Source organism: Candoia aspera, chromosome 2 (genome assembly GCF_035149785.1).
Source record: "Candoia aspera isolate rCanAsp1 chromosome 2, rCanAsp1.hap2, whole genome shotgun sequence".
NCBI lineage: Eukaryota > Metazoa > Chordata > Lepidosauria > Squamata > Boidae > Candoia > Candoia aspera.
The window spans coordinates 158,756,752-158,784,290 of NC_086154.1; positions in this window are offsets into that span (position 1 = coordinate 158,756,752).

The following is a 27,539-nucleotide window of genomic DNA, read 5'->3' on the forward strand; positions in this document are numbered from 1 at the left end:
GGCCAGTCAAGTCAGTTGGCCCTTTTTTCCCCTGCAAGCCCCTTGTGGACAGGAAGCGGTCTCGGGCTCCTGCAGACTCTTGTGGCCCGTCAATGGTGCCCCACCAAGTCTGGGTTTTGGGAGAAGGACTTGGAACCTGGCAACAGCACAGGAAGGTCTTCCACTCTGGTGCCCACTGACCTAGGCACTTTATGGGCAGACTTGGAGCCTCGTTCTCTCCGCCCCCAGGGAAACATCGCCAAGGCCCACTTTTTGAACCTACACAAGGATGGCGGCTCTCTCGGAGCCAGGAGTGGCCGGGCAGCCCAGTGGCTGACTCTCTTGGTGGCCTTTGGCCTCTGCCTTTCATGTGGGAAGCTGTCTGTTCGTGAGCAGCGCAAAAGCACAATCACGTGTGGCACAAAGCACAGAGAGGGGCCAGAGATGCCGCCTTGCTTCTCTGCTGGGCCTCTTGGGCAATCTGACCTTCCTTTCCCCTTCAGGCCAGCACAGCCTGGTATCTCTTGCCCACCTCTTAGCAGGGGCTGGGGAGAATTTCCCTTGTTTAATCCCAATGTGGGGGTCCAGGGTCCGAACGTAGTGACAGAGATTGGGGGAGGCGTACAAGAGGGCTGGGGCAGCCTCTCATTCAAAGCCACCTCCCCTCTGGCTTCCACGTGGGGACTACAGCAAAGTAAGACATCTCTGAGCAAGCAGAGACGGCGTTCCAGCACAGACCGGTGGCCCAGCGACAAGTCCAGGTCAGCAGAGCCTCTCTGTATATGGAGTGACCGAACGATTGCCCACCTGCATTCTCTATGGCTGCTCCACATGAGGAGACCACAGGAATTGGTGATCCTTGCGGTCGACTCAGGAGTGAAGCGGCTGGGAGACCAGGAAGAGAAATCTACCTCACAGCCACAGTAGAGCCTTTGAGGGCACTGGGTTCGACGAAAACCTCACTTTCAAAACACATTTGGGTATAATAATTTTAAAGAGAGATCTTCAGACAAGCAGGAGAAACAAAAAACCACTCAGTGAGTCACCCTTCATTCCAGATTCATCAGCCTGTGCAAGCCCCAAACCCTTTGAACCCTTCCTCTTGGGGAAGCTGCCACAACATCTTCACTCTCCGAGGTGCTGCCTACCTCGATGGATTAGGACGCCTTTCCCACTTCACATCCCCCAGGCTGCTGGTCTTCCTTGAGGGCAGCGATTCTTCTGATGAATCCTAAAATGACAACCCAAATCTTCTTCAACTGAATACAGGGCTAAAGGGGGTTAGTCCCCGCTTGGGAAAATAAGAGAGGATTTGGGGTTCTCAGTTTCAGTTTGTCGAACGAGGGCTGGCCATGTTGACTAAGGGAGGCAACTCAAGGTCAGGGGCATCTGGCAACCATATTGGAAAAAATATTGTACCAATTGGAAGAAGCAACATGTCCTCGGTTTACCCGTGTGAAGTTTTCGGTAGAAAAAGGAGCACCAAGGACACTTTGCCCTTTCTTTGCTGACCCCTTTTCCAAACCCCTCCGTGAGCTAAATGGCAGCCTTGCAGAGTTCCCCCTCTGTCTTGACTGGTTGGAACCGCCAGGTATCTGGCAGCACTGGGCGATGCAAAGCAGCAGAGGGAGGTTGAAGGAGAAAAAGAGGGAGCAGGAGCACGCTTCTGATGGGTAGCCTGTCCTTGCCAGAGCGTGTCCAGAAATAGCACCTCGGCCTCCAGCACCGTTCCATCTGCTGACCTATCTTCAAACCCGCAGAGACAGGGCTTCTGCCGTTGCAAGGGTGAGGAGCTGGTCACAACTTACTGATGGGGTGGAGACCTCCTCTATCGTGTAGAGCCCCTGCCTCTTCTGCTCCGGTTCATCATCACTGGGGAGAGATTGAAGGGCCCAGAGATCAGAACTAGCTGTGGGCCCTCTTTCAAGAGCGGCCACATGGATGCTCTAAGGAGCCTGTCGGCTGGCCTGCCAAGGGGGTTGACCTGAGTCCTTCTTTCTTTTATCAGAAGCAGATGCTGAGAAGGAAAGGAGGTGAACCTCCCTTATGTGGCAGCTCAAACAGGCTTTGGGCCCTCCCCAGTCAGCCAAGCAGCAGCCCTTGCGACCGGCTGGGCCAGAGGGTGGGATGGGAGGGTCCTTGTTTTCCTTTCCCCACCCCTCCCTTTTCCTTTTGGGCTGTCTCCTGTAACGTTAGGCTTTGGACAATCAGAAGCTTGCTTACTTTCCTGTGCTTTAAGCATGCACTCCCTGCCCAGGTGCCTTCATCGTCTGGTCCCCCTTTTGCCCCAAATGGCCCCCCATCCCATTAAGGAGAGAAGAGAAAGGCTTCCTGTCCAGGGGGTTGAGCGTGCATCCCATAGAAATCTATCCCTCCCCTCAGCAGACATTTCTCATAGCCTTTTTTCTGTGGGACGGTACTGCAGCCTCTTCTTGGGGGCTTCAGAATCAGCTGAGAGCAGGTACCTTGCCAAATCGGAGACGGAGTCCACATCTTCCAGGCTCTGGGTCCTCGAGGCCCACTGGACTTCCATTGAATCCTGCAAATGACATTTGTTTCTATTCAGGCATAATCAAAGACTGTTCCACCATTTGGAAGTCGCATCCCTCCCTCCTTCACCTTGGAGGGGGTCAAGAAAAGGGGGATGCTTATGCACTCAGCCCCTTCCTTGATCACCATTTTCTCAATGGATGTCCTTCAACCAGCTGTGACCTGACATCTGGCAGCTCCTTGACAAACCACCCATCTGGAAACTTGCACTGAGGGCGGGAAGAAGCCAAGCACAGAGGTCGAAGTAGAAGCAGATGGGCCCACTGCCGGACCCTGCCCTCAGATGCCATTTCCAGATGGTGGGGAAAATGGAGGAAGAAGCAGGACCATTGAGGAAGAGGCTCCTCAACTCAGGAAGGGGGGTCAGTCTCAGGAGGAGGTTCAGAGCAGCTGTGCCTTCATTGTACCAGGGAGAATTACGTGAGTAGGGCAGGAGGATTGTTTGGAAAGGCCCTCCAAAGGATGTTCCTTCGCCTTCGAAGCCGTAAAGGTCTTTCCAGGAATCCAAGGGTGTGTTGTCCTGGAGTTTGCCAGCCTGGCCAGGCTGCCCAGGTGACAATTCCTCCCCGGCCCCCAGGCCTTCAGGCATGAACTGCCACCAGCCACGTTGGCAAACCCTCCTTACCGCTGAGGTAGAAGCAGTGACCCCATCGTGAGAGCTCTCCTGCTCCTTGACCATTCTCTGTATCTCTTGGGACCTGACCGGAGGAAGAAGTGAGACATGAAAGAACATCCAGCTAGCTCTCCCTCCCCGTTCCAAGACCAGCCAGTCAGTCAGTTGGCCTTTTTTCCCCCCGCAAGCCCCTTGTGGGCAGGCAGCGGTCTTGGGCTCCTGCAGACTCTTGTGGCCCGTCAAAGGTGCCCCGCCGAGTCTGGGTTTTGGGAGAAGGACTTGGTCTTCTTGGGGCTTCAGAATCAGCTGAGAGCAGGTACCTTGCCAAGTTGAGAATGGACTCCACATCCTCCAGGCTCTGGTTCCTGGAGGCCCCCTGGACTTCCATCGAATCCTGTAAATGACATTTGTTCTTATTGAGGCATAAATCCAAAGCTCTCTGTATCCCAATTGGATGGCTAAAGCCTAGGGCGCAATTTCAGCCCCCTAGGAAGAGGTCTTCAGAGGCCTTAGGTTAAGAGGATGCTGCTTCCAGAATAAGAACCTGCTGTTCTCCAAACAGGCTATACTCATGGCTGGGCACTTGGCAACTGTTCACAAAGTCTTTGACACTGTTTGGAAGATGCATCCCTCTCTCCTTTTGCCTCAGAGGGGGTAAGGAAAAGGGCGATGCTTAGACACTCAGCCCCTTCCTCGTTCACCATTTTGTCACTGGATGTCCTTCCACCTGCTGTGACCTGACATCTGGCAGCTACCTTACAAACCACCCATCTGAAATCTTGCACCAGGGGCAGGGAGAAGCCAGGAACGGAGGGCAGAGTAGAGGCAGAAGGGTCCGCTGCCGGTCCCTGCCCTCGGATGCCCTTTGCAGATGGCGGGGACAATAGAGGAGGAAAAAGTGGGACCATTGAGGAAGAGGCTCCTCAACACAGGAGGGCAGGATCGTCAGGAGGAGGTTCAGAGCGGCTGCGCCTCAATTGTGCCCGGGAGAATTTCGCGAGTGGGGCGGGAGGATTGCTTGGAAAGGCTCTCCAAAGCTTGTTCCTTTGTCCTTCAAGCCGTAAAGGTCTTCCCAGGAATCCAAGGGTCTGTTGTCCTGGAGTTTGCCAGCCTGGCCAGGCTGCCCAGGTGACAATTCCTCCCCGGCCCCCAGGCCTTCAGGCATGAACTGCCACCAGCCACGTTGGCAAACCCTCCTTACCGCTGAGGTAGAAGCAGTGATCCCATCGTGAGAGCTCTCCTGCTCCTTGACCATTCTCTGTGTCTCTTGGGACCTGACCGGAGGAAGAAGTGAGACATGAAAGAACATCCAGCTAGCTCTCCCTCCCCGTTCCAAGACCAACCAGTCAGTCAGTTGGCCTTTTCTCCCCCCGCAAGCCCCTTGTGGGCAGGCAGCGGTCTTGGGCTCCTGCAAACTCTTGTGGCCCGTCAAAGGTGCCCCGCCGAGTCTGGGTTTTGGGAGAAGGACTTGGTCTTCTTGGGGCTTCAGAATCAGCTGAGAGCAGGTACCTTGCCATGTTGAGAATGGACTCCACATCCTCCAGGCTCTGGTTCCTGGAGGCCCCCTGGACTTCCATCGAATCCTGTAAATGACATTTGTTCTTATTGAGGCATAAATCCAAAGCTCTCTGTATCCCAATTGGATGGCTAAAGCCTAGGGCGCAATTTCAGCCCCCTAGGAAGAGGTCTTCAGAGGCCTTAGGTTAAGAGGATGCTGCTTCCAGAATAAGGACCTGCTGTTCTCCAAACAGGCTATACTCATGGCTGGGCACTTGGCAACTGTTCACAAAGTCTTTGACACTGTTTGGAAGATGCATCCCTCTCTCCTTTTGCCTCAGAGGGGGTAAGGAAAAGGGCGATGCTTAGACACTCAGCCCCTTCCTCGTTCACCATTTTGTCAGTGGATGTCCCTCCACCTGCTGTGACCTGACATCTGGCAGCTACCTTACAAACCACCCATCTGAAATCTTGCACCAGGGGCAGGGAGAAGCCAGGAACGGAGGGCAGAGTAGAGGCAGAAGGGTCCGCTGCCGGTCCCTGCCCTCGGATGCCCTTTGCAGATGGCGGGGACAATAGAGGAGGAAAAAGTGGGACCATTGAGGAAGAGGCTCCTCAACCCAGGAGGGCAGGATCGTCAGGAGGAGGTTCAGAGCGCCTGCGCCTCAATTGTGCCCGGGAGAATTTCGCGAGTGGGGCGGGAGGATTGCTTGGAAAGGCTCTCCAAAGCTTGTTCCTTTGTCCTTCAAGCCGTAAAGGTCTTCCCAGGAATCCAAGGGTCTGTTGTCCTGGAGTTTGCCAGCCTGGCCAGGCTGCCCAGGTGACAATTCCTCCCCGGCCCCCAGGCCTTCAGGCATGAACTGCCACCAGCCACGTTGGCAAACCCTCCTTACCGCTGAGGTAGAAGCAGTGACCCCATCGTGAGAGCTCTCCTGCTCCTTGACCATTCTCTGTGTCTCTTGGGACCTGACCGGAGGAAGAAGTGAGACATGAAAGAACATCCAGCTAGCTCTCCCTCCCCGTTCCAAGACCAGCCAGTCAGTCAGTTGGCCTTTTTTCCCCCCGCAAGCCCCTTGTGGGCAGGCAGCGGTCTTGGGCTCCTGCAGACTCTTGTGGCCCGTCAAAGGTGCCCCGCCGAGTCTGGGTTTTGGGAGAAGGACTTGGTCTTCTTGGGGCTTCAGAATCAGCTGAGAGCAGGTACCTTGCCAAGTTGAGAATGGACTCCACATCCTCCAGGCTCTGGTTCCTGGAGGCCCCCTGGACTTCCATCGAATCCTGTAAATGACATTTGTTCTTATTGAGGCATAAATCCAAAGCTCTCTGTATCCCAATTGGATGGCTAAAGCCTAGGGCGCAATTTCAGCCCCCTAGGAAGAGGTCTTCAGAGGCCTTAGGTTAAGAGGATGCTGCTTCCAGAATAAGAACCTGCTGTTCTCCAAACAGGCTATACTCATGGCTGGGCACTTGGCAACTGTTCACAAAGTCTTTGACACTGTTTGGAAGATGCATCCCTCTCTCCTTTTGCCTCAGAGGGGGTAAGGAAAAGGGCGATGCTTAGACACTCAGCCCCTTCCTCGTTCACCATTTTGTCACTGGATGTCCCTCCACCTGCTGTGACCTGACATCTGGCAGCTACCTTACAAACCACCCATCTGAAATCTTGCACCAGGGGCAGGGAGAAGCCAGGAACGGAGGGCAGAGTAGAGGCAGAAGGGTCCGCTGCCGGTCCCTGCCCTCGGATGCCCTTTGCAGATGGCGGGGACAATAGAGGAGGAAAAAGTGGGACCATTGAGGAAGAGGCTCCTCAACCCAGGAGGGCAGGATCGTCAGGAGGAGGTTCAGAGCGGCTGCGCCTCAATTGTGCCCGGGAGAATTTCGCGAGTGGGGCGGGAGGATTGCTTGGAAAGGCTCTCCAAAGCTTGTTCCTTTGTCCTTCAAGCCGTAAAGGTCTTCCCAGGAATCCAAGGGTCTGTTGTCCTGGAGTTTGCCAGCCTGGCCAGGCTGCCCAGGTGACAATTCCTCCCCGGCCCCCAGGCCTTCAGGCATGAACTGCCACCAGCCACGTTGGCAAACCCTCCTTACCGCTGAGGTAGAAGCAGTGATCCCATTGTGAGAGCTCTCCTGCTCCTTGACCATTCTCTGTGTCTCTTGGGACCTGACCGGAGGAAGAAGTGAGACATGAAAGAACATCCAGCTAGCTCTCCCTCCCCGTTCCAAGACCAGCCAGTCAGTCAGTTGGCCTTTTTTCCCCCCGCAAGCCCCTTGTGGGCAGGCAGCGGTCTTGGGCTCCTGCAGACTCTTGTGGCCCGTCAAAGGTGCCCCGCCGAGTCTGGGTTTTGGGAGAAGGACTTGGTCTTCTTGGGGCTTCAGAATCAGCTGAGAGCAGGTACCTTGCCAAGTTGAGAATGGACTCCACATCCTCCAGGCTCTGGTTCCTGGAGGCCCCCTGGACTTCCATCGAATCCTGTAAATGACATTTGTTCTTATTGAGGCATAAATCCAAAGCTCTCTGTATCCCAATTGGATGGCTAAAGCCTAGGGCGCAATTTCAGCCCCCTAGGAAGAGGTCTTCAGAGGCCTTAGGTTAAGAGGATGCTGCTTCCAGAATAAGGACCTGCTGTTCTCCAAACAGGCTATACTCATGGCTGGGCACTTGGCAACTGTTCACAAAGTCTTTGACACTGTTTGGAAGATGCATCCCTCTCTCCTTTTGCCTCAGAGGGGGTAAGGAAAAGGGCGATGCTTAGACACTCAGCCCCTTCCTCGTTCACCATTTTGTCAGTGGATGTCCCTCCACCTGCTGTGACCTGACATCTGGCAGCTACCTTACAAACCACCCATCTGAAATCTTGCACCAGGGGCAGGGAGAAGCCAGGAACGGAGGGCAGAGTAGAGGCAGAAGGGTCCGCTGCCGGTCCCTGCCCTCGGATGCCCTTTGCAGATGGCCGGGACAATAGAGGAGGAAAAAGTGGGACCATTGAGGAAGAGGCTCCTCAACCCAGGAGGGCAGGATCGTCAGGAGGAGGTTCAGAGCGCCTGCGCCTCAATTGTGCCCGGGAGAATTTCGCGAGTGGGGCGGGAGGATTGCTTGGAAAGGCTCTCCAAAGCTTGTTCCTTTGTCCTTCAAGCCGTAAAGGTCTTCCCAGGAATCCAAGGGTCTGTTGTCCTGGAGTTTGCCAGCCTGGCCAGGCTGCCCAGGTGACAATTCCTCCCCGGCCCCCAGGCCTTCAGGCATGAACTGCCACCAGCCACGTTGGCAAACCCTCCTTACCGCTGAGGTAGAAGCAGTGACCCCATCGTGAGAGCTCTCCTGCTCCTTGACCATTCTCTGTGTCTCTTGGGACCTGACCGGAGGAAGAAGTGAGACATGAAAGAACATCCAGCTAGCTCTCCCTCCCCGTTCCAAGACCAGCCAGTCAGTCAGTTGGCCTTTTTTCCCCCCGCAAGCCCCTTGTGGGCAGGCAGCGGTCTTGGGCTCCTGCAGACTCTTGTGGCCCGTCAAAGGTGCCCCGCCGAGTCTGGGTTTTGGGAGAAGGACTTGGTCTTCTTGGGGCTTCAGAATCAGCTGAGAGCAGGTACCTTGCCAAGTTGAGAATGGACTCCACATCCTCCAGGCTCTGGTTCCTGGAGGCCCCCTGGACTTCCATCGAATCCTGTAAATGACATTTGTTCTTATTGAGGCATAAATCCAAAGCTCTCTGTATCCCAATTGGATGGCTAAAGCCTAGGGCGCAATTTCAGCCCCCTAGGAAGAGGTCTTCAGAGGCCTTAGGTTAAGAGGATGCTGCTTCCAGAATAAGGACCTGCTGTTCTCCAAACAGGCTATACTCATGGCTGGGCACTTGGCAACTGTTCACAAAGTCTTTGACACTGTTTGGAAGATGCATCCCTCTCTCCTTTTGCCTCAGAGGGGGTAAGGAAAAGGGCGATGCTTAGACACTCAGCCCCTTCCTCGTTCACCATTTTGTCACTGGATGTCCCTCCACCTGCTGTGACCTGACATCTGGCAGCTACCTTACAAACCACCCATCTGAAATCTTGCACCAGGGGCAGGGAGAAGCCAGGAACGGAGGGCAGAGTAGAGGCAGAAGGGTCCGCTGCCGGTCCCTGCCCTCGGATGCCCTTTGAAGATGGCGGGGACAATAGAGGAGGAAAAAGTGGGACCATTGAGGAAGAGGCTCCTCAACACAGGAGGGCAGGATCGTCAGGAGGAGGTTCAGAGCGGCTGCGCCTCAATTGTGCCCGGGAGAATTTCGCGAGTGGGGCGGGAGGATTGCTTGGAAAGGCTCTCCAAAGCTTGTTCCTTTGTCCTTCAAGCCGTAAAGGTCTTCCCAGGAATCCAAGGGTCTGTTGTCCTGGAGTTTGCCAGCCTGGCCAGGCTGCCCAGGTGACAATTCCTCCCCGGCCCCCAGGCCTTCAGGCATGAACTGCCACCAGCCACGTTGGCAAACCCTCCTTACCGCTGAGGTAGAAGCAGTGATCCCATTGTGAGAGCTCTCCTGCTCCTTGACCATTCTCTGTGTCTCTTGGGACCTGACCGGAGGAAGAAGTGAGACATGAAAGAACATCCAGCTAGCTCTCCCTCCCCGTTCCAAGACCAGCCAGTCAGTCAGTTGGCCTTTTTTCCCCCCGCAAGCCCCTTGTGGGCAGGCAGCGGTCTTGGGCTCCTGCAGACTCTTGTGGCCCGTCAAAGGTGCCCCGCCGAGTCTGGGTTTTGGGAGAAGGACTTGGTCTTCTTGGGGCTTCAGAATCAGCTGAGAGCAGGTACCTTGCCAAGTTGAGAATGGACTCCACATCCTCCAGGCTCTGGTTCCTGGAGGCCCCCTGGACTTCCATCGAATCCTGTAAATGACATTTGTTCTTATTGAGGCATAAATCCAAAGCTCTCTGTATCCCAATTGGATGGCTAAAGCCTAGGGCGCAATTTCAGCCCCCTAGGAAGAGGTCTTCAGAGGCCTTAGGTTAAGAGGATGCTGCTTCCAGAATAAGGACCTGCTGTTCTCCAAACAGGCTATACTCATGGCTGGGCACTTGGCAACTGTTCACAAAGTCTTTGACACTGTTTGGAAGATGCATCCCTCTCTCCTTTTGCCTCAGAGGGGGTAAGGAAAAGGGCGATGCTTAGACACTCAGCCCCTTCCTCGTTCACCATTTTGTCAGTGGATGTCCCTCCACCTGCTGTGACCTGACATCTGGCAGCTACCTTACAAACCACCCATCTGAAATCTTGCACCAGGGGCAGGGAGAAGCCAGGAACGGAGGGCAGAGTAGAGGCAGAAGGGTCCGCTGCCGGTCCCTGCCCTCGGATGCCCTTTGCAGATGGCCGGGACAATAGAGGAGGAAAAAGTGGGACCATTGAGGAAGAGGCTCCTCAACCCAGGAGGGCAGGATCGTCAGGAGGAGGTTCAGAGCGCCTGCGCCTCAATTGTGCCCGGGAGAATTTCGCGAGTGGGGCGGGAGGATTGCTTGGAAAGGCTCTCCAAAGCTTGTTCCTTTGTCCTTCAAGCCGTAAAGGTCTTCCCAGGAATCCAAGGGTCTGTTGTCCTGGAGTTTGCCAGCCTGGCCAGGCTGCCCAGGTGACAATTCCTCCCCGGCCCCCAGGCCTTCAGGCATGAACTGCCACCAGCCACGTTGGCAAACCCTCCTTACCGCTGAGGTAGAAGCAGTGACCCCATCGTGAGAGCTCTCCTGCTCCTTGACCATTCTCTGTGTCTCTTGGGACCTGACCGGAGGAAGAAGTGAGACATGAAAGAACATCCAGCTAGCTCTCCCTCCCCGTTCCAAGACCAGCCAGTCAGTCAGTTGGCCTTTTTTCTCCCCGCAAGCCCCTTGTGGGCAGGCAGCGGTCTTGGGCTCCTGCAGACTCTTGTGGCCCGTCAAAGGTGCCCCGCCGAGTCTGGGTTTTGGGAGAAGGACTTGGTCTTCTTGGGGCTTCAGAATCAGCTGAGAGCAGGTACCTTGCCAAGTTGAGAATGGACTCCACATCCTCCAGGCTCTGGTTCCTGGAGGCCCCCTGGACTTCCATCGAATCCTGTAAATGACATTTGTTCTTATTGAGGCATAAATCCAAAGCTCTCTGTATCCCAATTGGATGGCTAAAGCCTAGGGCGCAATTTCAGCCCCCTAGGAAGAGGTCTTCAGAGGCCTTAGGTTAAGAGGATGCTGCTTCCAGAATAAGGACCTGCTGTTCTCCAAACAGGCTATACTCATGGCTGGGCACTTGGCAACTGTTCACAAAGTCTTTGACACTGTTTGGAAGATGCATCCCTCTCTCCTTTTGCCTCAGAGGGGGTAAGGAAAAGGGCGATGCTTAGGCACTCAGCCCCTTCCTCGTTCACCATTTTGTCACTGGATGTCCCTCAGCCTGCTGTGACCTGACATCTGGCAGCTACCTTACAAACCACCCATCTGAAATCTTGCACCAGGGGCAGGGAGAAGCCAGGAACGGAGGGCAGAGTAGAGGCAGAAGGGTCCGCTGCCGGTCCCTGCCCTCGGATGCCCTTTGCAGATGGCGGGGACAATAGAGGAGGAAAAAGTGGGACCATTGAGGAAGAGGCTCCTCAACCCAGGAGGGCAGGATCGTCAGGAGGAGGTTCAGAGCGGCTGCGCCTCAATTGTGCCCGGGAGAATTTCGCGAGTGGGGCGGGAGGATTGCTTGGAAAGGCTCTCCAAAGCTTGTTCCTTTGTCCTTCAAGCCGTAAAGGTCTTCCCAGGAATCCAAGGGTCTGTTGTCCTGGAGTTTGCCAGCCTGGCCAGGCTGCCCAGGTGACAATTCCTCCCCGGCCCCCAGGCCTTCAGGCATGAACTGCCACCAGCCATGTTGGCAAACCCTCCTTACCCCTGAGGTAGAAGCAGTGACCCCATCGTGAGAGCTCTCCTGCTCCTTGACCATTCTCTGTGTCTCTTGGGACCTGACCGGAGGAAGAAGTGAGACATGAAAGAACATCCAGCTAGCTCTCCCTCCCCGTTCCAAGACCAGCCAGTCAGTCAGTTGGCCTTTTTTCCCCCCGCATGCCCCTTGTGGGCAGGCAGCGGTCTTGGGCTCCTGCAGACTCTTGTGGCCCGTCAAAGGTGCCCCGCCGAGTCTGGGTTTTGGGAGAAGGACTTGGTCTTCTTGGGGCTTCAGAATCAGCTGAGAGCAGGTACCTTGCCAAGTTGAGAATGGACTCCACATCCTCCAGGCTCTGGTTCCTGGAGGCCCCCTGGACTTCCATCGAATCCTGTAAATGACATTTGTTCTTATTGAGGCATAAATCCAAAGCTCTCTGTATCCCAATTGGATGGCTAAAGCCTAGGGCGCAATTTCAGCCCCCTAGGAAGAGGTCTTCAGAGTCCTTAGGTTAAGAGGATGCTGCTTCCAGAATAAGGACCTGCTGTTCTCCAAACAGGCTATACTCATGGCTGGGCACTTGGCAACTGTTCACAAAGTCTTTGACACTGTTTGGAAGATGCATCCCTCTCTCCTTTTGCCTCAGAGGGGGTAAGGAAAAGGGCGATGCTTAGGCACTCAGCCCCTTCCTCGTTCACCATTTTGTCACTGGATGTCCCTCCACCTGCTGTGACCTGACATCTGGCAGCTACCGTACAAACCACCCATCTGAAATCTTGCACCAGGGGCAGGGAGAAGCCAGGAACGGAGGGCAGAGCAGAGGCAGAAGGGTCCGCTGCCGGTCCCTGCCCTCGGATGCCCTTTGCAGATGGCGGGGACAATAGAGGAGGAAAAAGTGGGACCATTGAGGAAGAGGCTCCTCAACCCAGGAGGGGGGGAGCGTCAGGAGCAGGTTCAGAGCGCCTGCGCCTCAATTTTGCCCGGGAGAATTTTGCGAGTGGGGCGGGAGGAATGCCTGGAAAGGCTCCCCAAAGGTTGTTCCTTGCCCTCCAGGCCGTAAAGGTTTTTCCAGGAATCCAAGGGTCTGTTGTCCTCGAGTTTGCCAGCCTGGCTGGGCTGCCCAGGCACGAATTCCTCCCGCCCCCCAAGATTTGAGGCATGAAGTCCCACCGGCCACGTTGCCAAACCCTCCTTACCCCTGAGGTGGAAGCGGTGACCCTATCATGAGAGCTTTCCCGCTCGATTTGTCTCTGTGCCACTTGAGTCCTGTCCGGAGGAAGAAGGTGAGACATGAAAGAACATCCAGCTACCTCTGCCTCCCCTTTCCAAGACCAGCCAGTCAGTCAGTCGGCCATTTTTTCCCCTGCAAGCCCCTTGTGGGCAGGCAGCGCTCTTGGGCTCCTGCAGACTCTTGTGGCCTGTCAATGGTGCCCCGCCGAGTCTGGGTTTTGGGAGAAGGACCCGGTACCTGGCAGGTGGCACAGGAAGGTCTTCCACCGTGTTCCTCGCACAACATGAAAACGGACAGCTTTTCAAGATGTTCTGTATGGAGAGGGGAGCAGAGAAAGAGGCTTGAGCCAGGGGGAGAGGTTCGAGGCCCGTGACTTTCTCCCCCTTTCCAGTTTCTTGGGGGCCCTGCGGGCCTCGCTTACTCTGAATAGCCTCCGTAGCGCCATAGCAGAGGCTGGATGGCTCTGCAGGGAAAGAGATTCGTGGTGCAACAATTGGCAACCAGCAAGCCAGGTCCAGAGTAGTGTCTGCCAGCTGGCAGGCAAAGCCACAATGGGAATGAGCAGCCTGGGGGTTGGCCTGTGGCTTTAAAGGTTTGCTGAGTCTTGTTCCCTTGGCAACCGGGAAAACATCCCCATTGGCCACCTTTTGTACCTACCCAAGAATGGCTGCTGTCTCGTGGCCAGGAGTGGCCGGGCAGCCCAGTGGCTGACTCTCTTGGTGGCCTTTGGCCTCTGCCTTTCGTGTGGCAAGCTGTCTGTTCGTGTGCAGCGCAAAAGCACAATCACGCGTGGCACAAAGCACAGAGAGGGGCCAGAGATGCCGCCTTGCTTCTCTGCTGGGCCTCTTGGGCAATCTGACCTTCCTTTCCCCTTCGGGCCAGCACAGCCTGCTATCCCTTGCCCACCACTTAGCGGGGTCCGAGTCCTGTCTGCTCAGGGGAGAATTCTCTTCTTTTTCCCTGCGCGGGGGCCTGGGGTTGAACAGTTTGGGTGGGCATACAAGAGGAACAGGGCGGCCTCTCTCATGTCATTCAAAGCCACCTCCCCTCTCCGCCAGCCAGCCTGGATGTTGGTGGTGATGTATGAAGCCCAAGAAGGCCACCAGTGGCTCATCTGAGATGCAGAGTAATGGCAGGAGTGGGGGCTGCCATGACAAAAGCTGCCATCCTCTCTCTTCCATGACTCAAAGCCTGCTGCATCCGCCTGTTCTGGCCTGTCTGCCTCTCCTTTCAAAAGAAGCCTAACAAGAAATAGAAATAAACGACCAGGAGGTTTCCCCATTTGAGATGAGAGATTTACAGTATGCATTTGAAACTAATAAGTCCTTGGCCAGCAGGGTTGCCCCTGTTCTGGTCCTACCAGAGGTCATCCACTACTTCAATCAATGCTGCCTCAGCACTAGAGCTGGGCCTGAAAGCTAGCCAAAAAGGGCCCAGATAATCCAATGCTCCCGGGGCCTTCTGGAATGCAGGCCCACCACCTTCTCCACCATCTTACCAAAATGGAAAGGTTGGAGATAGATTGGATGTTATCCAACAGTCTTAATCTAGCTTTGGCTTCTTGAGGACAGGACGCAAGATTTGCGGAGAACCACAGGGCGGCGCAGCCAAACTTCAAATTGGGAGATAAGGTCTACCTCTCCACTAAGCTCATTAAGTCTCCGCAGCCCTCTAAGAAGTTGGCCCCCAAGTTCATTTGCCCATTCCCAATCATAGAGATAATCAACCCGGTAACTTTCAAATTAGATTTACCCCACAACCTAAAACGCATACACCCAGTGTTCCATTGTGCATTACTGAAACCGGTTACCTCGTCAAAATGGCACAATGACCCCCCCCCCCCGCCTCCGCCCAACACGATAGATGGACAACAACATTTCGAAATCAAGGAAGTACTGGACTCCAGAAGGCTACGGGGCACCCTCCAGTACCTGGTCCGCTGGAGACATTTCCCCCACCCCGAGTGGGTACAGGCTCGGGATGTCTCAGTGCAGCGGCTTGTCAAACGCTTCCACGAAGCATATCCTGACAAACCGGCGCCTTGAAGTTTTCGTGGGGGGGCAGTATGTCATGACCCCCGTTGCAATGCATGCACGCATCACAACGGGGAACATGCCTTTCAGGAAAAGGGGAAGGAAGGAGGAAGGAATCATCCTAATCCCTTAAACACTCAAACACAAACGCAATCATAAGGACAAAGGGGACACACCTTTGCCCTGACCAGAGAAGGCATCAGCATATCGCCCAGACATCCCTGCATTACCCCGGGGGACACACCTGCGCCGGACATGGGAAGGAGACAGAGGAGACCAGCGATAATCTTCCTGATCGCCCATCAAGACCCCGGTATCGCACCCCCGATCGCCCATCAAGAAACAGGATCCGGACTGTGGGACAATGGGGGGTGGAGAAGGGCCAGGTCCGCGCCAGGGGTATTTACGGGGTACCCTGCACGCCATGTGCTCATTCCCGTCTCTTTGTGTGTATGCATTCTGTTCTCAGTAAACAGGATATCCTTAGCCCCATCTAAGTGAGTCCGTGTCTTTCTGAGCGCAAGGCAGCCATTACACATATCCAGTTGCGGCATCTGCTTCTATAGCCTTACCATTTTTCAACACATTCATGGAATGGTTTCTTTTCATTCAATTTTGCCTTGGACTCTTAACACTTACCAGTTTCATTTCAATTCTACTTGTCATCACATCGCTATGATTCCTATATAAAATACTCCTTCCAGAAATCAGTTTTGCCACATTTTGGCTTGTATGGCACAACCAAAGCCCAGTTTTACCCCAAGCGTGTTCCCATCAGGCCCGTATCACCCCATGAAGGAGGAACGTCTAATTCTCTACGCACTTAAGTCCTTCAGGCACTCTTGGGTCAAACTATTATAAACACTTGAATTAAGCCTTATTTTTTGACAAGTTTTTTAACAAAGAGACCATAGGTGCCAGGCCAACATTTACCAAAGCTGTTTTACAATACTTTTTCTGAAATCAGAAGGCAACCAGGTGATAAATGCCATTTGTCTTGCGCCAGCATCTTTCCTGTGACATAATTACAGTTGTATGAACAATAAAATGACTACTGCTGCTGCTTCCTGCTTGCATCTGTAGAGCGCTTTCCCACTCTTCTAGCCTCCTTTTGTTGCCTTAAGAAACTAGCCAGCCATCAGGGAGTATCGCCAACAACTCTGAGACAGCCGAGTTCTGCCAATGATCGGGGGGTCTTCCCAGGAGAGGCCAGTGTTGGGACTAGCTATGCCAACTGCAGAACTGAATATGTGAAACCGTTTCTTTCTCACAGAAGGCCTTCTGCTGACCATTATTGTGCAATAACAGTGTGGTTGTAAAACAACATTTGTAGTGAGAAGGCATCCTAGCACCAAACCAAAGGCAAAGGTGTTAAGAGAACTAAAAGGCAAACAAACAAACAAACAAACAAACAAGTCAATCTGTTCACATGTAATTGAAAGAAGGAAATTGGCACACAGTTTCAGTATCTAAAGGGTAATCATCCAAATGCAAACCTGCTCGGGCTGATTCATTGACTTCAGTGCCATCTGTGTGCTTGTGAAAAGAAATGGTGAGTACGCACCTTTCATATAAAAGGAAGAAATGAAGCTGCTTGTCATGTTTACCGTTCCGGTGTTTGTCTACATCGTAACGGTTCGCTTGCCAAGGTGCTGATAGGTGTTCGGGCTGGGAGGGTGCTGCTGAGAGCCTTGTACAGGAGACGCGCTGGACTGTGCCAGGAGGAATGTCTTTAGGCTATCTCTGAAATGTCAAGGTCTTTTTGCCCGTTGATCAGCAGAGCTCGTTAGGAGCACCTGGGAATGTGGGGCGAACTGTATGTGAGGGAGGGGGTGGGGTGTTGTTTGCAAAGACGCTATTTAGTTTGAGTTTAGGCGCGCTTTCCTCATTCTCAGCTTTTTAGCTGTTTGCACTTTTCTAAATAAATCCAGAACCTGAATTGACATTTTGAGTCTGAGAGTTTTATTTAGAGTAAGGCAATCATCACACTGCTATCTAGTGAGAGGAAGTAGTCTTGAGTGTCTGCTTTTTCATACCAAATCTAAAGGGCATTGGAGGTGCTGTAGAGAACAACTTTTAGTGGTTGAGTGGTATTAACCAACTACAATGTTGACATTTTCTGTACAGTTTAGGGTGCTCCAAGCCAGTCTTACTAGTGGGAATCTTCCTGTGCATGGGGCAAAGGAGGCCATCTTTTACTATCAGCAAGTAGCCACGACTAGAGAAATTGCCTGGCAGACCAGAAAGGAAACCAGAGCACCAATGCATTCTTTGGAAGGGAAGGACTGAGCGAGAATGTGACCTGAGACCTTTGGGCTTCACTCTGGCCTTAGTTCACTTGAATAGCTCTGAGGCCCCTTCGAGTTGGGTGCCTGGCTTTGAAGAACACCACAGAAGGAAATTTGGGGGACCAACAGGAACACTGTGAGAGACTCCTCCTAATCTTTTTGAAGGTGCCAAGATTGTTGCCGAAGGCACCAAAACGTGCTCCGCCGTGGATGAGAGCATAATGGCTCCCTTCACCTCCCAGTGCTCAAACCCATGAGAAACCGCTGTCCTGGGGTCTCCTCGCATGGAGCAGCCATCCAGAGCAGAAGTGGGTGATCTCCCATCCTCTCCTTATCCGGAGAGGTTCTGTGGGACCGGACTACTCGCTGGTCCTTCATGTCCGGTCCCGGCCCGTGGAAATCACTGACACGCAGGTAAGTTTTATAGATTTACTAAAAAGGCTTTTAAACAGAACTCTAGTGGCAAAAAGCTTTGACCAAACAATCGTAGTCCCTCACACCCAAAATATCCAGCCCACCAAAGCTCAACCAGCTTAACTTAGAGGCTCTTTCAGCTGAATCCCCTCAGGCTGATGACTCTTCTGTAACTCCTCGTCATCTTCCAAGGAGTCTGAGCTGGCCATGACACTATCCCCCACCTCAGGGCCCTCCTCTCCTGCAGATTGAGGCCTGGGCTTCTCCGGGTACTGTTACTGGAACAGGTGTGTGAGGCAGGGAGCATAAACATCATCATCTTCCCAGGAACGCTCCTATGGTCCATAGCCCTTCCAATCCACCAGATACTGGAGGTGGTCCCGAAGGACCCGTGAGTTCAGAATGTGGGCTACCTCATATTCAGGTTCCCTTTCCACCACAATGGGTGGTGGGGCCAGTGTGGAGGAACAATGAGGGTTGGGAGGTGCAGCAGGAACCAACAAAGAACAATGGAATACAGGATGAACACAGAAACTGGAGGGTAGCTTAAGCCAGAAAGCAACTGGGTTGATGACAGCTTCCACTTGGAATGGTCCCAGGAAGCGGTGATCCAATTTCTTTGGCGGCTGACGAGTAGCAAGCTTCTTAAATGAAAACCACACTAAGTCCCCCATGGCTATCAGTAGACCTGCCTGGCAGTGATGCTCAGCAAACCATTGATAATCATCCTTGGCCTTTTGTAACTGATCTTGGAGAACTTGATGAGTTGCTTGCAGTTCCTGCAAGAGCTGATCCAAGGCTGGAACAGAAGAAGCTGGTGAACTCAGTGGAAAGAATAGGAGGTGCAAGCTACAGTTAGCCATGAATGGCATCATTTAGCTGGAGGTATGCCGAGCACTGTTATAAGCAAACTCTGGCTGTGCTAGGAGGTCTACCCAGTTGTCTTGCTGGTAGGTAAAAAAACATCTGAGATATTGCTCCAGAATCTGATTCACCTGTTCCATCTGTCTCTCCAAATACACAGAAGATACACAGAAGATAAGTTGATCTCAACCTCTAGACCTTAGGAAAGTTCTTGCCAAAACTTAGCAATGAATTGTGGGCCACGATCTGAAACCGTGGTCAGGTAAACCATGTAAACGGTAGATACAGGTAATCCTCGCTTATAGATTGGTCACTGAACAACCATTCAACATTATGATAGCCTTGGAAAGGGTGCTTTACATGCCCGTTAAGCACTTCTGGCCATCATAAAACATCTCACACACACACACACACACACACACACACACACACACCGTGGTCATGTCATTGTATTTCGGGTCCTTGGCAACTGGCTCTCTTTTACAACCAGTTGCCAAGTGCCCCTCGATCACGTCATCACCATTTTCAATCTTCTCTGCTGGCTGCCCCAGAAAGTCAATGGGGAAGCCGACAAGGAAGGTTGGAAGTGGAGGGAACGAAGGGGACGGAGAGGATGGGAAACCTTTGGCAGGCTGTAGGAACGAAGCCCAAGTCCTGAAGATTTGAGCTTCGCTCCTGCAGCCACACAAAGGAGTTCATGGGGGGAGGAGAGGGGACATGGTTCAGCAGGTTACAGGAACGGAGCCCAAATCCTGAAGATTTGAGCTTTGCTCCTGCAGCCCTACGAAGGAGTTCCCCTCCATGCGGGGAGGGGAGGGGACATGGGTGGACAGGCTGCAGGAACGAAGCCCAAATCCTGAAGATTTGAGCTTCGCTCCTGCAGCCCCACGGAGTTCCCCTCCATGCAGGGAGGGGAGAGGACACCCTTTGTCAGGCTGCAGGAACAGAGCCCAAATCCTGGAGATTTGAGCTTCGCTCCTGCAGCCCCACGAAGGAGTGCCCCTCCATGCGGGGAGGGGAGGGGACACCCTTTGTCAGGCTGCAGGAACAGAGCCCAAATCCTGGAGATTTGAGCTTCGCTCCTGCAGCCCCACGAAGTAGTTCCCCTCCATGTGGGGAGGGGAGGGGACACCCTTTGTCAGGCTGCAGGAACAGAGCCCAAATCCTGGAGATTTGAGCTTTGCTCCTGCAGCCCCACGAAGGAGTGCCCCTCCATGTGGGGAGGGGAGGGGACACCCTTTGTCAGGCTGCAGGAACAGAGCCCAAATCCTGGAGATTTGAGCTTCGCTCCTGCAGTGCCACCATGGATTTATCTTCCCCTCCATCCCCTCTGCTTCCAACCTATGCTGTCACCTTCCCCACTGACTTTCTGGGGAAGCCGGCAGAGAAGATTGCAAATGGCGACCACATGATCGTGGGGCACTTGGCAACTGGTCATAAATGCAAGCCGGTTGTTAAGCACCCGATATACAATCACATGACCGGCAGCGGGATGTTTTATGGTGGCTGGAAGTGCTTAACAGGCATGTAAAGCACCCTTTCCAAGGCTATTGCAACTTTGAATGGTCCTTAAGTGAGAGATCATTAAGCGAGGACTACCTGTATATACCGTTTACATGGTTTACCTGACCACTAGTTCTGTTAGGATGTTGTAAGTTTCCATTAGGACTACGCACATAGGAACAAGGTGGTTGAATGCTGGCCAGCTTGTAGTAGCACCACCACATGGCCACATCAAAAGCATCAGTTTCTACAATGAAGGGTTGTGCAGGGACTGGACGCCACAGGATGGGTTCTGATGCGCAAGCTGTCTTTAAGTCTTCAAAAGCCTGTTGTGTATCTTCATCCAAAACGAAAGGTGTTTTCTTTCACAATAGGTGAGTCAAAGGCCAGTATAAAAGTTCTATAATAATTGACGAAGCCCAGCAAACCCGGAACATCCTTCGTTCTGCGTGGTGGTTGCCAAGTCAGAAGTGCTTTCACTTTATCAGGATCCATGGTGACGCCATCTGAAGAAATGCGCTGACCCAAGAAATCAATAGTCTTCTTCTCAAATTCACATGTGTCAAGTTTGGCAAAAATGATTTTCCCTGAGGCACTGTAATACCATACTGACATACTTCTCATGGTCAGAGAGAGAAGAGAAGAGGAGAATGTGTATTCAAAGTGGCCATAGTGGGTGCCAAAGGAGGTCTTCTATTCCTCACCACTCTGGATATGCACTAGGTTGTAAGCTCCACAGAGGTCGAGCTTGGTAAAAACTTTGGGGCCACGTAACCTCTCTAAGAGCTCGGAAAGGAGAGGCGGGGGGTAGCGATTCCTGATGGTGATCTGGTTTAGCAGCTGGTAGTCATTACACATCCTGAGCTCCCCTGATTTTTTTCTTGACAACCAAGGCAGGAGCAGCTGCAGGTGAGGAAGAAGCCCTTAGAAACCTCCTCTTCAGATTTTTCTCAATGAAGTCCTGCAACGTTGATCACTCTGGCTCTGAAAGTGGGTAAATCCAGGCGACTGGAATCTTGGCACCAGCCACCAGGTCAATGGGGCACTCAAGATTTCTGTTGCCACTTGGCTGGTAGTTATTTCCTCTCCTGGGGCAACTGGGGGTTCACCTTCCAAGGAATCAGAGCTGGCCTTGACACTTCAGTCTTAGTCGCAGTCGTCGTCTCTGCTGTTTTGGAGACGTCTTCGCTCGCCATTCTTCACCCAGAAGCTCGCACATATCAGCTGTTCTGGTCACTAGACAGATGGCAAGAGACAAATGAGGGGAAGGGCCTTCACAGGCGGTCCCTGTGTCTGTTTCCCACTGGCTCAATTGTTCGTTAAATGACTCTCTCTCTCTCTCTCTCGTGCTTCCCTCTCTTCAAGATTGAGTTTATGTAGAAACTGGTTTTCTTAAAAAATAAAACCTAACTTTCACTTCAAATACAAAGAGTACCAGCTAGCATTCATTAATAGCTGGACTAAGCAAGCTATCTACATTCTATACAGCTATATTGTGAGCATTTCTTTTATTTCTTTAAAGGGTTGTTCTGCTACTTAATTACTCAGTATGCTTTTAGCACTCTCTTCACGTTCAGGAGGATATCCTCTTACAAGTGTTCCTGCTCAGTTCAATTCTACAACACTAGGGCTCCTGAGTGGGAAGCAGATGAGCTTTCTCATTTGCCCATAATGATTCCCATTGGCTATTTGAGATGCCAAATACCTCTTTTATACAAACAGGAAAATCAGGAGGGTGCATCTTCTTCTGGGCGGGTGACAAAAGCTGCCATCCTCTCTTCTCCATGGCTCAAAGCCTGCTGCATCTGGTCTCAAGTCCTTTGCCTGCTCTGGCCTGGCTCCTTCTCCTTTCAAAACCATCCCAACGACCGATACGAATGAAAGGTGCTCTAAAGTGAGAGAGGGAGAAAGGGCTCCGTGTGAGCAGGGCGAGAGGAAACGGTCCCTGGGTCTTCTGATAGGAACCTGCGTGATCCCCCCTGTCCACTGGGAAGGGGGGAAGAGGACTCACCGTCCCAACGCGGGTGGATTTGCTCCTCGGCTCCAGGCCTGCCTCCCAATGGACTGACATACAGAGCAGCACTGATTTCTCTTCCTTCTCCACTCTTGGCAGTATTTCAACACCAATGCTCTTGACGATTTTTATAACATTTTTACTCTTTGGTCACTGATGAAGAAACAGAATGGAGCAAGCACAGGAGATAACTTAAGCGACATGGTCAAAAGCAGCATTTCTCTATTTCCTGAACAACTGTAATACATCAACAGCCAACTTAGGATGACTGTTACTACAGGGAAGGCAAGAAGCCCACTGGCCAATTCCAGCGGCATTTTATGGGCAAAATTCCTTCCCAGCCCCATCACCCGGCAACTGACTTTTGTGCATAGCAAGGGGATGGTATGGCACCCTAGCTGCCTTTCTCTGCGGTGCCGCAAGATGTTCCCTGGTGCGGGAGGAAGTGCTCAAATTCCTGAAAAGACACAGACGTATCAGGCAGTCGGTTTCTCTGCTCGCAAGCCTTGCCTCAAGCTTAACTGGGAGGAAGCCCGTCAGGGGACATTCCTCCCTCCATGGGAAGGTCCTCTGCTTTTGGCCCCACCCTAAGAGAGCCGACTCAGGCCACGGCAAGTCCCATCCCGTCAGAGGAAAACCCTGCCCCTCGTCCCCTGCTTTCCCTCCGTTAGCCTGCATCTGACACCTGGGCAGCTGCTGCCCAGCTTCCCTCACCGGTCCATCAGATGGAAAGGCCGTCACATTCGGGGGGGTATCGTTGCCGCCTACAGCCTGCTGCCAAGCGCCGGATGGCAGCCACCAGCCCATCTGCAGAGTGGAGGGAGAAGGCCTTTTCCACCAAAGCTTTCGTTCTCTGGGCGACTCGCCTGACTGCAGGGTCCTGGTCACCCAGAAGCTTTTCCAGATCTGCAAAGAAAAAATTTAGACCAGAGTGTCAAAATGCATCCTGCACAATCCTTCGCTCCCTCCTTCCCTTCCCCACACTGCAAACCCAAAGCTGTTCCTCTTATCACTTTGCACAGCCATTACTTACAAGCAAGGTAGGTGGGAACTGTCCCTTCCGTGAGGAGGCTGCCATTCAGATGAAGCAGGTGACCTGTAGAGGAAAAGAGGGAGAAAAGCACACCACTGTCTCTTTCAAAGCCCAATTCTCAACTGATTGCAGCCGTAACTCCAGAACTCCCCAGGCCTTTGATCCCAGGGGAAATGAGAAGCTCAGCAAGAGGACTACAGGCTCATGCCTTGCCTGGGCTAAAGGAAGGTCCATGGCCCAAACAGGAAGTTTATGTCTATGGAAGCCTGCAGGGGGGCGTGCTTTTTTGGCTGAAACGTGGCTATTCCTGGGCAGGAGAAACCCTGAACCTGGGGGATGAGACCTCCCGCCTGATTGCCCACAAAGAGGCTTCTCTTTCCATTACCAATGAACATGGCAGCCGTTCTCCTCACTGAAGCCGGCTTGCTCTTAAAGTACGAAAGGCAGGTGAACACCTCCATCCCCAACTGCCCCTCCGAGATGGGGAACCGAATCGAGGAGAAGAGGCAGAAGAGACAGAGGTGGGAGATCGCCAAGTGCTGCGTGCCCCACCCATGCCTCTCACTCTAGAGGGGAACGGGAGCCAGAGAAGGGCTCTTACCAGGCGCTTGGCGATTTGATGCAGAAGCTCCTGCAGGCTGTAAGTCCTCCCCGCCAGGAGGGTGCCCCCAAGGTGCCAATGGAGAGCCTCTGCCAGGTGCTGCAGGGTATCTTTTGCTCCCTTCAAGAACAGAGGAGAGAAAAAAGCTGGGGCCATTCTTCTACTGCTTTCCTCGAGTGAGTCAGCTAGCCAAGCTGCAACCCTCTTTTCCCAGGCAAGCTGGGCCCTCACCTTCGCCACCTTCTCCTCAACATCCTCCACGTGCATCAGCACCGCAATGAGGGTGTGGATGGCTGCTGTCCCCTCAAGATCTTTCCGGTGCTGCAGAAGAGGCCAGATATACTTCAAGGCTGCCCATCAAATGGTTGCTGCTTCCTGTGAAGGACCAAGGAAAAGACTTTTTTTTTCTTGTCCTGCAAGGAATGGGTCCCGTGTAGACTCCCAGTTAAGGTTTCCGTTAACTTTTTCCTCCTCTTCCAAGCAAGGGGGAGCTGAGGACTCACGTGGTGGAAGAGCGAGCAGTACTGGGCAGCCAAGGAGGCGTCCAAACATCCTCCTGTGTCTGGAGGCCGAGGTGCTCTGCCAAGTCCAAGAACTGCAAGGTGATGGCAGGGCTGGAACTGCAGAGCCCACCGAGGACAGCATGGCACAGCTCCTCGGGCCTCATGATCTGCAGAGGAAATGGGAGATTGGAAAAACTCTCCTCCAAGGAAAGAGAGAAGAGAAACCTAACCTTTTCTGATCACAGTTGGGTATCTTAGCTAGCAACCTACTCTCAGCTCTGAGAGAGATCGAAGTGAAGATGGAACGTGAGAGCAGCAAGCCATCCTCATCCCCAGGACTGAGTAAAAGGAAGATCTGCCACCTCCCCACGCGCTCCATCTTGCCTAGACTAGGGGGTTAGATCTCATCCTGGGGTAAGAAGGCCCACTGGCTAAATCTGTCCAGGCCAGCAACATTATTGCTGCAATTCTAAAGTGAAGGTGCTTCCTGGAAGGAAGCATCCTCTACAGTTGTGTCCGAAGAGGAGAAGCTCCGCATTTGTCTGTCCCCTGTGGGTGAGGGCCACTTACCATCTTGTAGTTCTCGCAGAGATGGAGAAGACCCTTCCTGCTCAGTTGGCGAACGGTCCGGCTGGGGTGTTCCAGCCGAGCCATGAGCAGCTTCCAGGTCTTCTCCATGGGGGCTTGGCCCCTGTAGTTAGTCAGCAGCTGAAAGAGAGCAGAGCGGTCGAAGGCCCGTCAGTGGCCAGAGGAGGAAAAGGAAGGAGTGAGCAGCTTCACTGGGGAGAAGGTGCCCAAAGGGCCCCCAGGGAAGATGCTTCACCCTTGCTCTTTGGGGAAGCAGGAACATGCCTCTAGGCTCTCCTTGAGCGGCAGGGAAAGCAAGAGAGATGGGTTTTGGAGCTTGATCCCTGCCTAAAGGTGGCCTGGGGCAACCCCCGTTTTCTCCTCTGCATCACCCTGCTCAGCCAACTCCCATTGCCTCCCTGGATCGATCCAAGAGACTGGGGCGGGGGGGATTTTCCCACCTCAATAAAGAAGGCCAGCGCTGCAGCTGAATGCTCCTTTGCCTCTTCCTTCTCCAGGACAGAACTGAGATGTCTCTGGAGGCTGCACATGGCAGGACAAGAGGTCTCCACGAGGGCCCTGCAACACACCAAAGCTCTTTTGAGAAAAAGCCATCAGACGGACAGGCCAGGCTGGGCTGGAAGGGGAGAAGAAAGTTTCTCTTTGGGGAGAAAAGCTGCCCTTTGCCCTCTGTCTTACGTCACCAACACGGCCACGCCCTGGAGGCAGCAGCTGGGGCGGCACAACAGCTCCCCGCAGGTCTCCCTCAGGGTCAGGTGTGCCTCCCTGGCCAGCAGCACCTGGATGGTGCCAACCGTCTCCCTGCAGAGGAAAGAAGGCCAGAGTCACCAAGGCATGATCCCGTAGTCTGAGGGGCAAAAGAAACCCTTTGCGTGATGCCCACAGGGAAGCTTCCCTCCGCAGCTTCTCTCCCTCCTTTCCCTGGAACGCCACGAGAAGAGCAAAGAGGGAGGGAGCTCCAGAGGGGCTTTCCTTCTCCCTTGCAGCCGTTCACCACCAAATGGGATTTGCTGCATCTGCGTGAGTTGGTCCCTCCACCCAAGCGCAAGGGTGCTCCAGAAACATCACGGAGGCCACAGATTGCATTTTCTTTCTTTTCCTCAAAGCTTCAGGACAGACCTCATGAGAAAAGCAAGGCAGCCAAGCTGGGAGCACTACGTGCTGGAGAGCTTTTTTTCCTGGGGCCTATGCAACACCCGGCCTATCTGAGGAGAGGACTTGCAGGGCCAGGGGGGTATTGCTAAACCAGAAGTGTCGCTTGGATGTGGGAGCCCAAGAAGGAGAAGGAGGTTTCTCCTTCCCAGTGCCGCTGCTTACTCCAGAGGCAGATGGTCCTCTCCTTCAGCTGATATATTCTGCTGCCTGGCGCCTTTGATGATGATATCCACCAGGCAGAGGAGAGAAGGCCTGAGGAGAGAAGGAGCGTCTGCTTTACCCACAGAGCTCCTAAGGAAAGTTGGCTAATGGAGCCCACGCTGACTCTTGGTAGAATCGCTCTCTCTGTCGACCCTCACCACCCAAAGGGCCTTCCCTCCCTCCCAAGCAGGATTCGAGAAGTGTCTTCTCGTTTGCCTGTTGGGAGCCCACAGACACAGGGACACGATGGCATCTCCAAGAGGGAGGTTGAAGTCTGGGCATACAAAAGGACCACCTACTTCCGAGCTCTAGCCCTTACCGGAGTGGCAGGAAGAGGATGGGTGGACTGTTCCTCTCCCTGAGGCAGCCAAGGGACCTCCTTCACCTTTGCCAGGAGAAGGGACAGGACCTTATCCCCGCTGCCGTATGATGAGGCGATGACGGCCCAGAGCAGCTCACCGCAGGTGCTGGGAAGAAAATCAGGCGGCAACCATGTCAGACCCTTCTGCCCATCCCAGGTCCACAGGGAGGAACACAGAAGAGTCAGCCTGATGTTGGACTTCCCTGCAACTCAAGGGAGGAAGAACCTGCACCCCTGCCTACCTCCACGGCAGCTCTAAGGGGCGCTGCGTGACCAGTTGCATGTTCTTCCGGGCCACGACATGTAGGGAGGGCACGACCTGGCTCAGTCCAACGGAGCAAGTGGAGGCCAGGCGGCAGATCTTATCCGGCGCTTTCTGCATAGGCAAGAGAGAAAGGAAGAGGAAACGGAAGTGATGGTGAAAGGCCGATTCCTCCAGGGGAGGGCTGAACTGGAGGTTGCAGGAAGAGGTCTTTCTCTGGGGAAGCCCTCAGTTTAACCCTGAGTGACAAGCCTTACTTGACATGCCCGCGAGGTGGTTGACCGGGTCCGGGTCCGAGTCTGGGTCCGAGCTGTACATTTCTTCCCCTGACCCGCTGTTGAGAGGAGGGATATGGGATGATTAGACCTAGATTAGGGGTCAGTTTGTCATCTGGAAGGGAGTCATCTGAAACTAAGCTTCTGGAGGAGGACAGAGAAGTACAGCTGAGACGGAACGGTGCAGGATCCGACCAAGGGCCCCTCTGTTCCCTGGACAGGTCCCTCCGCCATCAAGTGGCCGGGTGACATTTTGTCTCACGCCCTCAGACCACCAGCTTCCCAGTAGGTCCTTCACTCCATTGGGAGAAAAGAGAAGCATTTCTATCTGCAGTAGCCACCATCTTGCAAGGCTTCCACCAAACACTGTTTAAAATAAATGAGCGGGAAAGGCCTCATGCCTTTCCGCCAAGTATTGTGGGGAAGGGGTGGCAGTTCCTCAATGGTTGTACCGCTGAAAAATAGGGCACCTGTCTGAACTGAGACTGGGGTCCCAGGCCTCCTCCTGCAGGCTGCTGACATCGTCCAAGGTCTCTTGGCCTTCGTCAGGGGAATCCTGTGAATGACAATGATTCCTCTGTGGCCACAAAGGGGCAAGTGCCTCAGAATTGCGATTTTCATGGGTCTTGGGGATTCTAGAATAAAGGGAAGGCCTATCAAATGCAGGATGCCTGGCCAGAACGGTGCTTCTGCTGCATGATACGTCTCCCAAGTTGGAGGAATCCACTGCCCCGCCCCACCCATC